This window comes from Pelodiscus sinensis, chromosome 1 (genome assembly GCF_049634645.1).
Source record: "Pelodiscus sinensis isolate JC-2024 chromosome 1, ASM4963464v1, whole genome shotgun sequence".
In the NCBI taxonomy this organism is placed as follows: domain Eukaryota; kingdom Metazoa; phylum Chordata; order Testudines; family Trionychidae; genus Pelodiscus; species Pelodiscus sinensis.
This window is the reverse complement of record NC_134711.1, coordinates 228548260-228559625: the sequence shown is the minus strand read 5'-3', so window position 1 is coordinate 228559625 and position 11366 is coordinate 228548260. Positions and strand designations below refer to the sequence as shown.

General features: G+C 42.7%; 1 long non-coding RNA gene across 1 annotated transcript; it reads left to right on the top strand.

The window, feature by feature from the left end:
• Window positions 1-4151: 4151 nt before the first annotated feature.
• Window positions 4152-9888, top strand: LOC142824596 (uncharacterized). The gene is made up of 2 exons (XR_012899389.1): window positions 4152-8045; window positions 8394-9888. It is a non-coding gene; the product is annotated as an uncharacterized LOC142824596 (long non-coding RNA).
• The last annotated feature ends 1478 nt before the right edge of the window (window positions 9889-11366 follow it).

Here is an 11366-nt window from a genome sequence, read left to right as displayed (position 1 = left end):
TTTTGTGGGCAAAGACCCACTTCGTCAGATGCATGATCTGACAAAGTGGGTCTTTGCCCACAAAAGCTTATGCTCCTACACTTCAGTTAGTCTATAAGGTGCCACAGGACTCCTCGTCGCTTTTGCAGATTCAGACTAACACGGCTACCCCTCTGATACTTGAGTCCTTCCCTATGAATCTGGCTTGTGGAGCTGGCCTGTGACAAGACAGCCACCTGCAGGTCTGTTAAACTGTGGTTAAGCAAGCAGAAATGTTCACCAACAGGCTTGTGTGTGTTCCCTTTACATATATCCGATTTGTGTCCATTGATTCGTTCCCGCAGAGACCGTCCAGTTTGTCCAATATATATATATAGTAGTGGAGCACTGCTGGCATAGATCAAATTACTAGATGTGCAGTCAAATGACCCTTTTATTTTGTGGCGTATGTTGTTTGCTCCAGTGATGAATTTGTCAGTGTCTATCCTGAACCTGAGAAGGGGCCATAATTTACCAATGTAAATTGCCAAAGAGCCACAGTAATATGTAATGTTTGACTGTGTGTATGTCAGTGACTAAAAGAGTCTTCAGAAAATTGGCTTCAGCACTAAAAAGGTGTAACAGAAATCTTTTCCGCTTACAAATCTTGTAATCTTTCCTCTAAACTGTCGTTAAGATCTTTAATTGTGCTTGCATATCTAGTTGTGCTCCTTTTTTAAGGATTCTGCTCCATCTTCTTTTGATATGACTTGAAGTGGTGACATCCAGGGGACGTGTGTCAGCTCTCCCTCAACTGCAGTTCATGAATGAAAGATACACTTTGCACTAGATCAGACAGAAACTGGAATTTTCTTTGGAAACCTAACATTTAGATTATCCAAATGCAGCAGCATGTCTGCCAGAAATGCAAAATCTAGAACACACCCTGGATGTATAAGCTCAGGACATATTCTCTGTTCCTTCCGTATAAATAATCATATTAGTTTTAGGAACTTGAAAAAGTGGAAAATAACTGCTTTTTGAGAGCCATCAAATGGTGCAGTTTGCCAGCATGTAACTTGCAACCAGTTGTTTGTGAATGCCCGCCATGGACAGGGGCTGCTGAGGGGGACCCAGGGCTGAAGCAGCCTCTTGCCTGGTGCAGATGGGGTGCTGCTTCAGTTTATTGGGACTGGTAAAGCTCACCTGTTACCAGTGAGGCTTACCAGCTAACTTTTTACATCTTTAATCCTCAGTTCTGCTTCAGGTTGTGACAAGAATGCATGATAACAGAAGGCTCCCTGAATTCAGTCTTAAATTCACCAGTACATTTTATCTGCATTTCCTTTGAGTGTATGCAGTATACATCTGAGGTGATAGTTTTAATGTTCTAGTCTGGAAATTACACTGACATTATTGCTTACTTAACAGCCACAGGTATAAGTCACAATGTCACTTACAAAAGAAAAAGGTGTAGTGGAGATACTAGCAACATTGTGGGCTCTTTTTTAATCTCTAAATTACCTTTTATTTCTTCTTTGCATTAATAGATTACGCTTATTTTTTCTGTCAGCACTTGGCCATACCATTCTGTCTTTCATGGGCAGCAGTAGGTTGCCCTTTGGATGACAGAAACCACAGAACCCCTTTTTGTGTAATGACCAGCCATTGAAGATTTATGAAACAGCTAACAGTGGGATTGCACGTCATAGAGTATATATGCAGGAACGTGTGCAATAGTATTTCTTAAAGTAAAGAGATAAACAAATATATAGGTCCTCAATAGCTGTTGCTAAGCTACAGATTAGAATAACAAAAAACCCACTGATTAAAGAAGAGGATTTAGAAGTCAAACCAAGTCACAAACTGTTCAGAGATTTTGTTGGATGCCTGTGAAGCTTTATAAGCAATATTTCCTAAATGACAAAAATAACGAGTTCCTTTCATATTCACCAGCATCATGGGTTGGTGGTATGCGTGAGACTCACTTGCATGACTCAGACTGCTATTAAACTTGCAGCTCCTGCTGCAAGGCACCTAACAACTCTTACATCAGCAAAGAATTATAGAGGACATATGTTTTATAGTTTGACAATTTGAGCCATAATTCATCATAAAAATCTCTTGGTTAAAGAAAGCCTTTGGGGAGGCAAGTGATACAAATGCATTTATTCATGATCAGGCAGTGGATCACAAACGTTAGCAAACGGCGGACCCCCATTTTTATTTAAAATTTTCAAGACTGCCTAAGCTTACTGTTGTTCATAAAAAGCTTTAATATATATAAAATGATGGATAACATTGATTTCTGTTTTTAAACTTTATTGATTTAAATGTTCATATGTGTGGGAGATAGATTGGGGGTGGAGTCAGACTATTAAAATGATAGTAGACCTTGAAATAAAAAAGTACCTATTAAAACATAAATGGCCAACATTGCCTATCAAAATATACAAAGTAAATATCCTTAAATCACTCAGTTCTCAAGCAACATTTTTATTACTTTTTCTATCTGTAAATTGGGATATGAATAAAAAATTTTAATTGTTTTGTGTGTACGGTAAAATTGACATTTTCCAATAAAATTGACATTTTCCACTAAAAACCTAATCTTTTCATGTTATTAAGTAGAATACCCAATAACTTTCCACCTCCTCTCAGGCTTGTGTTTGTCTGAAACCTGATCTAATTCTCCATGCCCTACCAATGCCTACTAGAGCAGACACTGCAAAGAATATCGGCAGAAGAAAACCTAGTTTAAATATCCTTCCAGGACTTGGGCATGCATTAGATTCCAGGCAGCAAGACTGAGGTAGTTTTGCACATGACCACTGCAAGGGGTCTTTATCAGAAGAAATACAGATGGCAAAGGAATTTAAGCACCCACAGGTGTGGAAGGAGGCAAGTCTTAGGGAAGAGGCTGGGCCTTATCTCAGCTGCCTTGCTACCTGCATCTAATATTAAGAGGGAAATGGAGGGGGCAGGGTGGCACCACATGTAATTCCATGGTGTGAAGTGAAATTTATCAGCAGGGCCAGTGACCCCACTAATAACTCTCAGACCTCCTGGAGCCATGGCAGCATTGACTCTGCTCATCTCCTTGGCAGTGTTAGAGTGGTGTTATAATGTAATTGTTGTAAATAGGATGTAGGTAAGGTGCACTCTTAAAGGAGTGGTTGCTGCCATCAGTAACTGAAAACAAAATGGAATTTAGGAAAACAAAAATGGAGTTTCTGGACAGGACAGTTGAACTTTTCCCGCCCTGAGTGTCTGCACTCACTACCAAAACTGCACCAGGCACACAGATCCTTTGCACCTAGCCCGAAAGTGTGCACACCACTCTACACAAGTTTACAGTTTACCTGCCAAAGGTTCTTAAAAAAAAAAGGCCTGCACCAAAAGGTGGGAGTGGTCAGTGTTCCGGGCTGTGTCTGTGAGGACAGCACAGCGCCACAGAGGGAAAAGGCATAGGGATCATTCACAACTGCAGTGGATTCCCACACCACGCTGTGGCGAAGGCTCAGCACTGGTGATCTGGGATACACCAAGCAGAGGTGTTTGATCTCTACCGGCCTTGGACCATCACATTGTCTCCATTGTGGTGTAGGCCCAATGAGAATCATCCCAGAACTGCGAGGGATCGCTTGCGGTTCCTCCCTACGGGCTAATCTGAGCCCAAAGGTAGAAGGTCACAAGCACCAGTACCACCATTGGCAACACAGAGACTTTTGTAACGCATAAATACCTTACCTGTATCGGGGATCTTTTTGTCTGTCTGCTCTTCTGTTTTGGGGTGGGGGTTGGATTTGGTGGTGCTGTTTTTAAATTGACAAGTGCATGAACAAGAACAAATTCTTACAATATATTAGTGAACTTTAATCTGGACTCCACGGCTGTTACTACATTGGCACCCCTTTCCGGAAAAGGGATGCTAATGAGACACTTTGGAATTGAAAATGCTGTGGGGGATTTAAATATCCCCCGTGGCATTTGCATGAACATGGCTGCCGCTTTTTTCCGGCTCGGGGTTTTGCCAGAGAAAAGCGCCAGTCTAGACGGGATCTTGCGAAAAGGGTTTATTTTCCACAAGATCCCGTCTAGACTGGCGCTTTTCTCCGGCAAAACCCCGAGCCGGAAAAAAGCGGCAGCCATGTTCATGCAAATGCCACGGGGGATATTTAAATCCCCCACCGCATTTTCAATTCCAAAGTGTCTCATTAGCATCCCTTTTCCGGAAAGGGGTGCCAATGTAGAAACAGCCCAAGTGTGGTTTTTTGGGGAGAGAAATCACCGGTGATCAGATACAGTGTCAGGGGCCTCCCTTCTGGTAACCAGAGCATTTATCATCATCAATCAGATCCCTTATCCTAAATTCTAAATTAATTCAAAAGATTATGCTTGTTACTGAGACTCTGGAGTAACAGTGTGCCCTTGGGGACCCCACTTTGAGAATTGCTATGATGAGGGGAATGCCTTTCATCTGTTGTTGCTCCAGGTAAGCAGTTCTAGGCAGTCTCATACCCTTAACTTAGGGGTTGACAAACTTTATGGCTCCAGGGCCATACATGGGTAGGGAAATGGTACATCAAGCCATGAATGTAGGGCTGTGACAAAGTTGGGGTGTGGGAGGGCTCAGGGCAGGGACTCGGGGTTTAGGAGGGCGTTTCAGTGCTGGGTTTAGTATACAGGACAGATTCAGGGGGCAGACTCCAGCTAAGTGCCCTTTACCTCAGACGGCTCCTAGTTAGCTGTGCAGCAGGACTATGGCAGTATCCCCTCCCCCTGGCTCTGTGCCACTCCCAGAAGTCTGGTATGTCCAGCAGCAGCTGGCTCTGCAGTTTGCTCTGTTCTGCAAAACTGCTCCCACCCTTTCCATTGGCTGTGGTGCCCCATTCCTAGCCAATTGGACTTGCAGAAAGGATTCCTGCTGGTGCAGATAGTGTGTGGAGCCCTCTGTACCGTCCTGGATTCTTCCTGCATAAGGCCATTACCTGCTGCAGGACTGGTAATCCTAATTGCTGGATTAAAAGCCCCGCCAGGCTATATGCAGTCCAGCAGGCTGTAGTTTGCCCACCTCTACCTTAACACCTGTCTTGCCTCTATGCTTAAAATGAAATAGTTGCTCAGGTTTACACTAGGGGCTAAAAAATAGCCTGAACAGATGTGTGTATACCAAAAACTCTCCCGCACTCTGTTCAAACATTTGCTTGTCCACACCTCAGCCCAATGAAAGTTTGGAATATGATGGATTGGAGTAACAGAGGGTGGATGTGCTTTCCAGTGAGAAAAGAATGTAAACTAATACTTGGAAAATAGATATCATGTGTTTTCCTAGGGCACTAGACATATATACATTTGTGTGTAGCGTAGCAGCTGCCTTCCATGAAGATAGACCAGCTCATGCTTCTACAGCCCTTCCACTGCTCACAATCAGTGCCACTGCTTGAGTGCGGAAATGGAGTAGGAATTGCTATTCATATTTGTAGTCAAGCCTGCGAATATAAACTAGATGCACAGGGTTAAATTAATAAGAAAGCAGGAAGCAGCAAAGGAAAGGGGCCGTTAGCACAGCAAGCAGCAGCAATGAAAAGAACACAGGAAAATTTTCTACCCTCCATGGTTGGTGGCATTATTCAGACAACAGGAATTGCAGCAGCAAGAGCTGTAGAGCATAGCACAACTTTAGTACGTGACTGTGAGCATGGGACTGGGTTAAACGTATTCAGGGAAAACTGTAAATGCTAAGGCTACGTCTACACTAGCCCCTTCTCCGGAAGAGGCATGCTAATTTAGAACTTTGGAATAGGGAAATCCGCGGGGGATTTAAATATCCCCCGCGGGATTTAAATAAACATGGCCACTGCTTTTTTTCCCGGCTTGGGGAGAAGCCAGAAAAAAGCATCTAGACTGGCGCGATCCTCCGGAATAAAGCCCTTTTCCGGAGGATCTCTTATTCCTACTTGCAAAAAGCACTGATTTCTTACAGTAGGAAGTCAGTGCTTTTGCAGCAATTCAAGCGGCCAGTGTAGACAGCTGGCAAGTTTTTCCGGAAAAACTGGCCAGTCTAGACACAGCCTAACATGTATGCAGGTTTATATTATTTTGGAATTAAACACCGTACCGTTCAAGTGCGAGCTTTCCTTGTGAAGCATAGCTATAAGTGAGTTAGATGTTTTGTATATTGGAGTCTAAACTTCCTAGCCAATGGCTCAGCCCAGGCTGGTGTGATTGTGTCATCTGGGGCTCCCCTTCCTGCCATCAACTTGCCCCATCCTGAGAACACAGCTTCAGAGGAGGACTGGCACTACATGGTGTCAGCAGTTGCAACCTCCCCGCCCCCCACCCACTTGCACTCCGTGCAAGATGCACAAGCCAGGGGGGAAGAGAAGTGGAGCACAGTGGGCAAGTTCATTCACTCTGCTTCCCTAACACCTCCTGCTGCCATGGGGAACAAAGTCCAGAGAGGAGGGGGCATGACTGCTTCACAGCACCAGATCCCCCTGGTGATTTCCAAAGATGCTTCCTCAGGACAGTGTACCATAGGATGGGGGGGACAGCAGGAAGGAGTGGGAATCCTAGACTGGATTGTACAATTACTCTAGCAGATGGCTCAGAAGCCAGGAGTTTAAACACCCCCGGTATGTGTTGAAACAAAATAAGCTCCTATGTGGTTAGGCAGCTAACAAACAGCTTTCTTGATCAAAGTGAGCCAAACGTGGGCCCAGTAAGGCTGCTCAACACAATCAATCCTAGTATTTTATACCCTTAACCAAACAAGTTTGATGCCAGGGCATACCACCAAAGCAAACTTCAAAGAGCAATGGTTAGCAGCAAAGAAAAAAAAACAGGTTTTAGGGAGTGAGAATTTCGATTCAAAATGGTTCATTAACACATTCCAACAGCTCATCTTTCTGGCTTTTTTCCTCACATTGGTGAAGGTCAGTTCACTCATTGGCGTACGTGCAAAAGCAAGAAACTGAAATGGATTCTGTTATACAGAATGTCTTCTAGCTAAATATGAAATGGTTTCCACAATTGTAGAGTGACTATTAGGTCAGCCTGGTCAGCCCTAGTCCCAGTGTTTCTTGCACTGTAAACTTCCCAAAGTACATTATTTCACCTATAGCATTAGGAAACTTCAGCTACTTTCCAGTCCAAGTTTAATGTTGAGTCTGTGCTACATCCAAACTTTGCGATTTTATATTCCCCATTTATTGTCATTTGGACAAGTGCTATCTGTAGTAAAAATGTATTTTAGTATTAATAGGTTTGATGTATGACAACTTGCTTATGATTTCTGTATGCTTCTATTTCACCCTGTCTCTCTAATGTTTACAGTAAAGTCTTGCTTCTGGTTAGCTTTACAAATTAAGTTGTACCTCATGTCTGCATTGTGAACCAAGTTGTCTCCTAGTAACTGAAGACGTAGGCTGTGTACAGAAAAGCTCATGATACCATATGTTTTGTTAGTCTTTAAGGTGCTGCAAAATGAGGGTTTTTTTAAAGTTTTTGTAGTAACTATGTGATCCTTAATGCTCTGTACATTGTTTGGAGATGTGTGTAAGTGTAAAAGCCATCACAGATGCCCAGGTGGTCAAGAAGAAGTGGGAATCTTGAAGATAATGAGGAAACAGCCGTTGTGTCTGAGACTGAATTGAATTAGCAGCATTCATGAACCCTGGAGAGAGGCAGACATCCCCAAGAACAAGAGACAACAATGACAACCATCAAATGCTTCAGAGAGATAGTTGTGTTAGTCTGGAAAAACTTAAAGTGCTGCAAGACAATTAGTTAACAAAACATGTAGATGGTGGAATAAGCATTTGTGGACACAACCCACTTCTTCAGCTGGAGTCACATTCATTCATCTGAAAAAAATTGGTTGTGCCCTCAAAAGCTCATGATACCATCAACATGTTTTGTTAGTCTCTAAGGTGCCGAATAACCATCAAAGGATAACTATGGAAAAACTTGAGATTAACACCATTTAAGGATGAATGATTACAGTATGACATGGCAATACTTAGACTCAAATGGGAACTTACATGTACAAGAAGGGGTACTCTGGCCATTAAACTCTGGGTTTGGTCCTACAAGCCAAACCTTAGAGGAACCCAGACTCCTCACTCAGGCTAGGTGAGCAAAACGGACTTGAGTCATGACAGACTGGTCACTATACACCATCTGCAGGACGTGTATGTGTGTGTGTCTGTCTTTGGAAAGTATCTGCTAGCTGCTTTGGAATTATATTTGGTGTCTTGTCTTTTCCCCTAAAAGATCCTGTATGCTTCTTGTAAGCGTAATGCTATTGCTTTGTTCCCAGGTTCCCCATAGTTCCTTTGTTCAATTTGGTTGATTAACTTGCCCGTTCTTCCAATTTGACAACATTTCTGCATCAGCGAATGCAGTATTTGAGGTCATCTCTTTGGAGTTAGTCACAAAGAGGGTAGGGAAGTTACAAGTGGGCCAAATTTCTCTCATTTGGGCATTCTTTTTTTGCCCTCCTCTGGGTTAGAATACCCTGTAGTTGTTTTACAATAACTTGCATTTTTCAGGTTGAATCTCTTATTTTATGCTGAGCTCTCAAGATTTTAGTGCAATGGGTCTCAACCTGTTGACCATTGTGGGCTGCATCCAGTACTACCTATATGGCCCTAAGGAGGTTACATGACCTGCAGGTTGAGAACCACTACTCTAGTGGTACTTCTCATTTTAGTGTTGCATCAGCACATTATTGGCACTAGCTCTTTTTAAGGAAAAGGCTTTTCTAGATAGCATCAACATGTTCCCAACTCCCACATCTCAGCTCCAGAGGAAGACAGATGATCAGAAATATAAGAAGCTGGGCAGTTCTGAATCTGAGGCAGCAAATGGAAGGGAACATAAGATGTGGTGACTGGCCATAAGCCCTTCTCTCCCATCCGTCAAGAATTTTATTTTCTGACTATGGTGACCAAGAAGTTCCTCACAGAACCCAGGCAGTGGACTTCATCCATCTGTTACCATGGATAAATTTTGAGTGTTATAGTCAGGGAGTTGATTCAAAATGGAGTTTCTGATGGGTTCCATTTTGTGAGACCATGAAAGCAGGGAGAGGCTTTTTCCCACCAAACCCCATGTTTGCACTCAGCCCTCTTTTGCACCCTTCTCAAACATTGGCCCCCTAGAAGCTGCACACCACCCAAAGGTTGCATATAGCCCTTCATAGGTGCACACCACCCTGTGGAATCTATGCACACATCACCAAATTATGGACTCAGCACCCATAGAGCTTTTCCCACCCAAATGTTAATAGAACCCCTCTGTTCTGTTCAGTTTGGGTTTGTTTGTGGGTTCGCTTGGTTAGTTTGTCTTGTCCGTTGTGAGTGGGTTTGCTCGTCCGTCCTGCTTGTATCTATGTACGAATGAGTGAATGAGATTGGCTGATTCCTGAATGAGATTGGCTGATTCCTATCATCGTGGGTGCAGTAGTGTGGGCTCAGCTGTATAGCTAGTCTGAGGGCCACCTGCATGTGGAGAAGTCCCACATTTGGGAATTGAGGCCAGGGATAGTGGCAGTTGAACACTTGTGTCACCGCCACCACCATTTTGGACTAAGTGAATATACTGAAGAGTCATTCGCCCCTGGATCTAGTGGAAAACTACATTCTGAGAGGTCAAGGATTCCTGAATGGTCCTGTGTCAAAGGTCTGAATACCGATTTCGAGGGATCTCCTCACTGATCCTCTGCTAAGGCTTAACACTAGCCACGGTGTTGCAGGGCTAGTAATATTAATGTAATGTAATCAACCATTTGTAATGTATATTTCCTTTTGTTTGAGGGATTTTCTGTCTTTTCTTCTAAGGCTAGAGTGGGTTTGTATTTCTGTTTGTCATTTCCTGTGTATGCTGTTTTTGAACAATTCTGACAATACATGCTTTGGCCCTAAATTCTGTGTCTGCCTGTTTATTAAAGAAATCACCGGTGACAGATATGGATTTATCAGGTGTTCCTCGCTTCTGAATCCAGGGACATTTAACAGCGTTAGTCAGAGCCAGCCTAGTTTATTCTTAATTAGGTTAAAATTAAATGTTGCAGCGTTCCCTGTGCAACACATCACTGTGGTGAATGCTGTTTTGGTCTTTTCCCTCAAATTATTTCACAGAGAATTAATTGGAACTAGACATAAAGCAGCTTCCTCACACCCAAAACATCCCTCTTTATGTAGAGTTCATCTGCTTCTTATGAAGCATGACTATTTGTTATACATTAGACTAGCTAGACAAAGACATCTGCTTTCAGATTGTGCCTACAAGATTTTTTTTCCTGAGAATTTTCCCCAACATATCTGTCTTATTAAAAGATCCAGAAATTAGCTCAAATAAATCAGTTATATCTTTGAGGCGGTCTCATTTTATTGAGGAAAATCAGTTAGCTGTCCTGCTCTTCTCAACTCTGGTGAGGCCTCAGCTGGAGTACTGTGCATAGTTCTGGTCCTCACATTTTAGGAAGTGGACAAGTTAGAATAGGTTTAGACTTGAGAAAATAAAACAGGGGGTGGATCTGATGAGTCTTCAACATTGTTAAGGGTTGATTTGAAAAGCACTGGGTAATCAGTTACTTTCCTTACACACTGAAGGTACAGCAAGAAGTAACGGGGCTTAACCTGCCAGAGGGATATTTGTTAGCTATTAGGAAAAGACCTTCTAAACTTTAAGGATAGTTAAATACTTGAATAAGTGTCCAAACGAGATAGCAGAACAGCTGTCATTGGAGCTTTTTAAGAACAGGCTAGATAAACAATTTTCTGGGATGATCCACACATATTTAGTCCTTGTCAGCGCAAAGGGTTAGACTAGAGATAGATGACTACTAGAGCTGCCTTCCAGCCATACATTTCTATGATTTTATGAAAACCAAAGAGCTTTCATCGAAAGCAGGAGTACTGCCAGAAGACTTTCAGAGAGAGAAAAACCTGAAGAATCTCTCCTTAGAGTAGGAACCTTATATACCTGTCTCTCTCAAGAAGGTAAAATTGCCTGTCCTTTTGTTTAAGTTCTGTTGTGGCTTCTGTAGATTCACTTTTGCTGCTTTGTGTAACTGGAGTTTGGGTGGGACTTGTTTTAGAATATTCTCTTTGTGATTAACTAGAAACTGAAGGGAACTGAGACATTTGGAATAGAAATGTCCCACAGGGAAGAGCCAAAACTCAAACTCAACATTGTTTGTGTTCCAGTCTCAGACTAAGAAGCAGAGTCTTTGGGGATGGCAGTCCCTTAAAGCAGCAAATAATTTTCCTGATGTCACATTTAGCACTTGAGGGTGCTTCAGCCAGATAGCCAAAATAAATCAAGGCTTGTTGATATTTTGCATAATTAGATATGTAACCCTTCTGCCGGGTAGGGCTGGGTTCAATATCTTGGGGTCC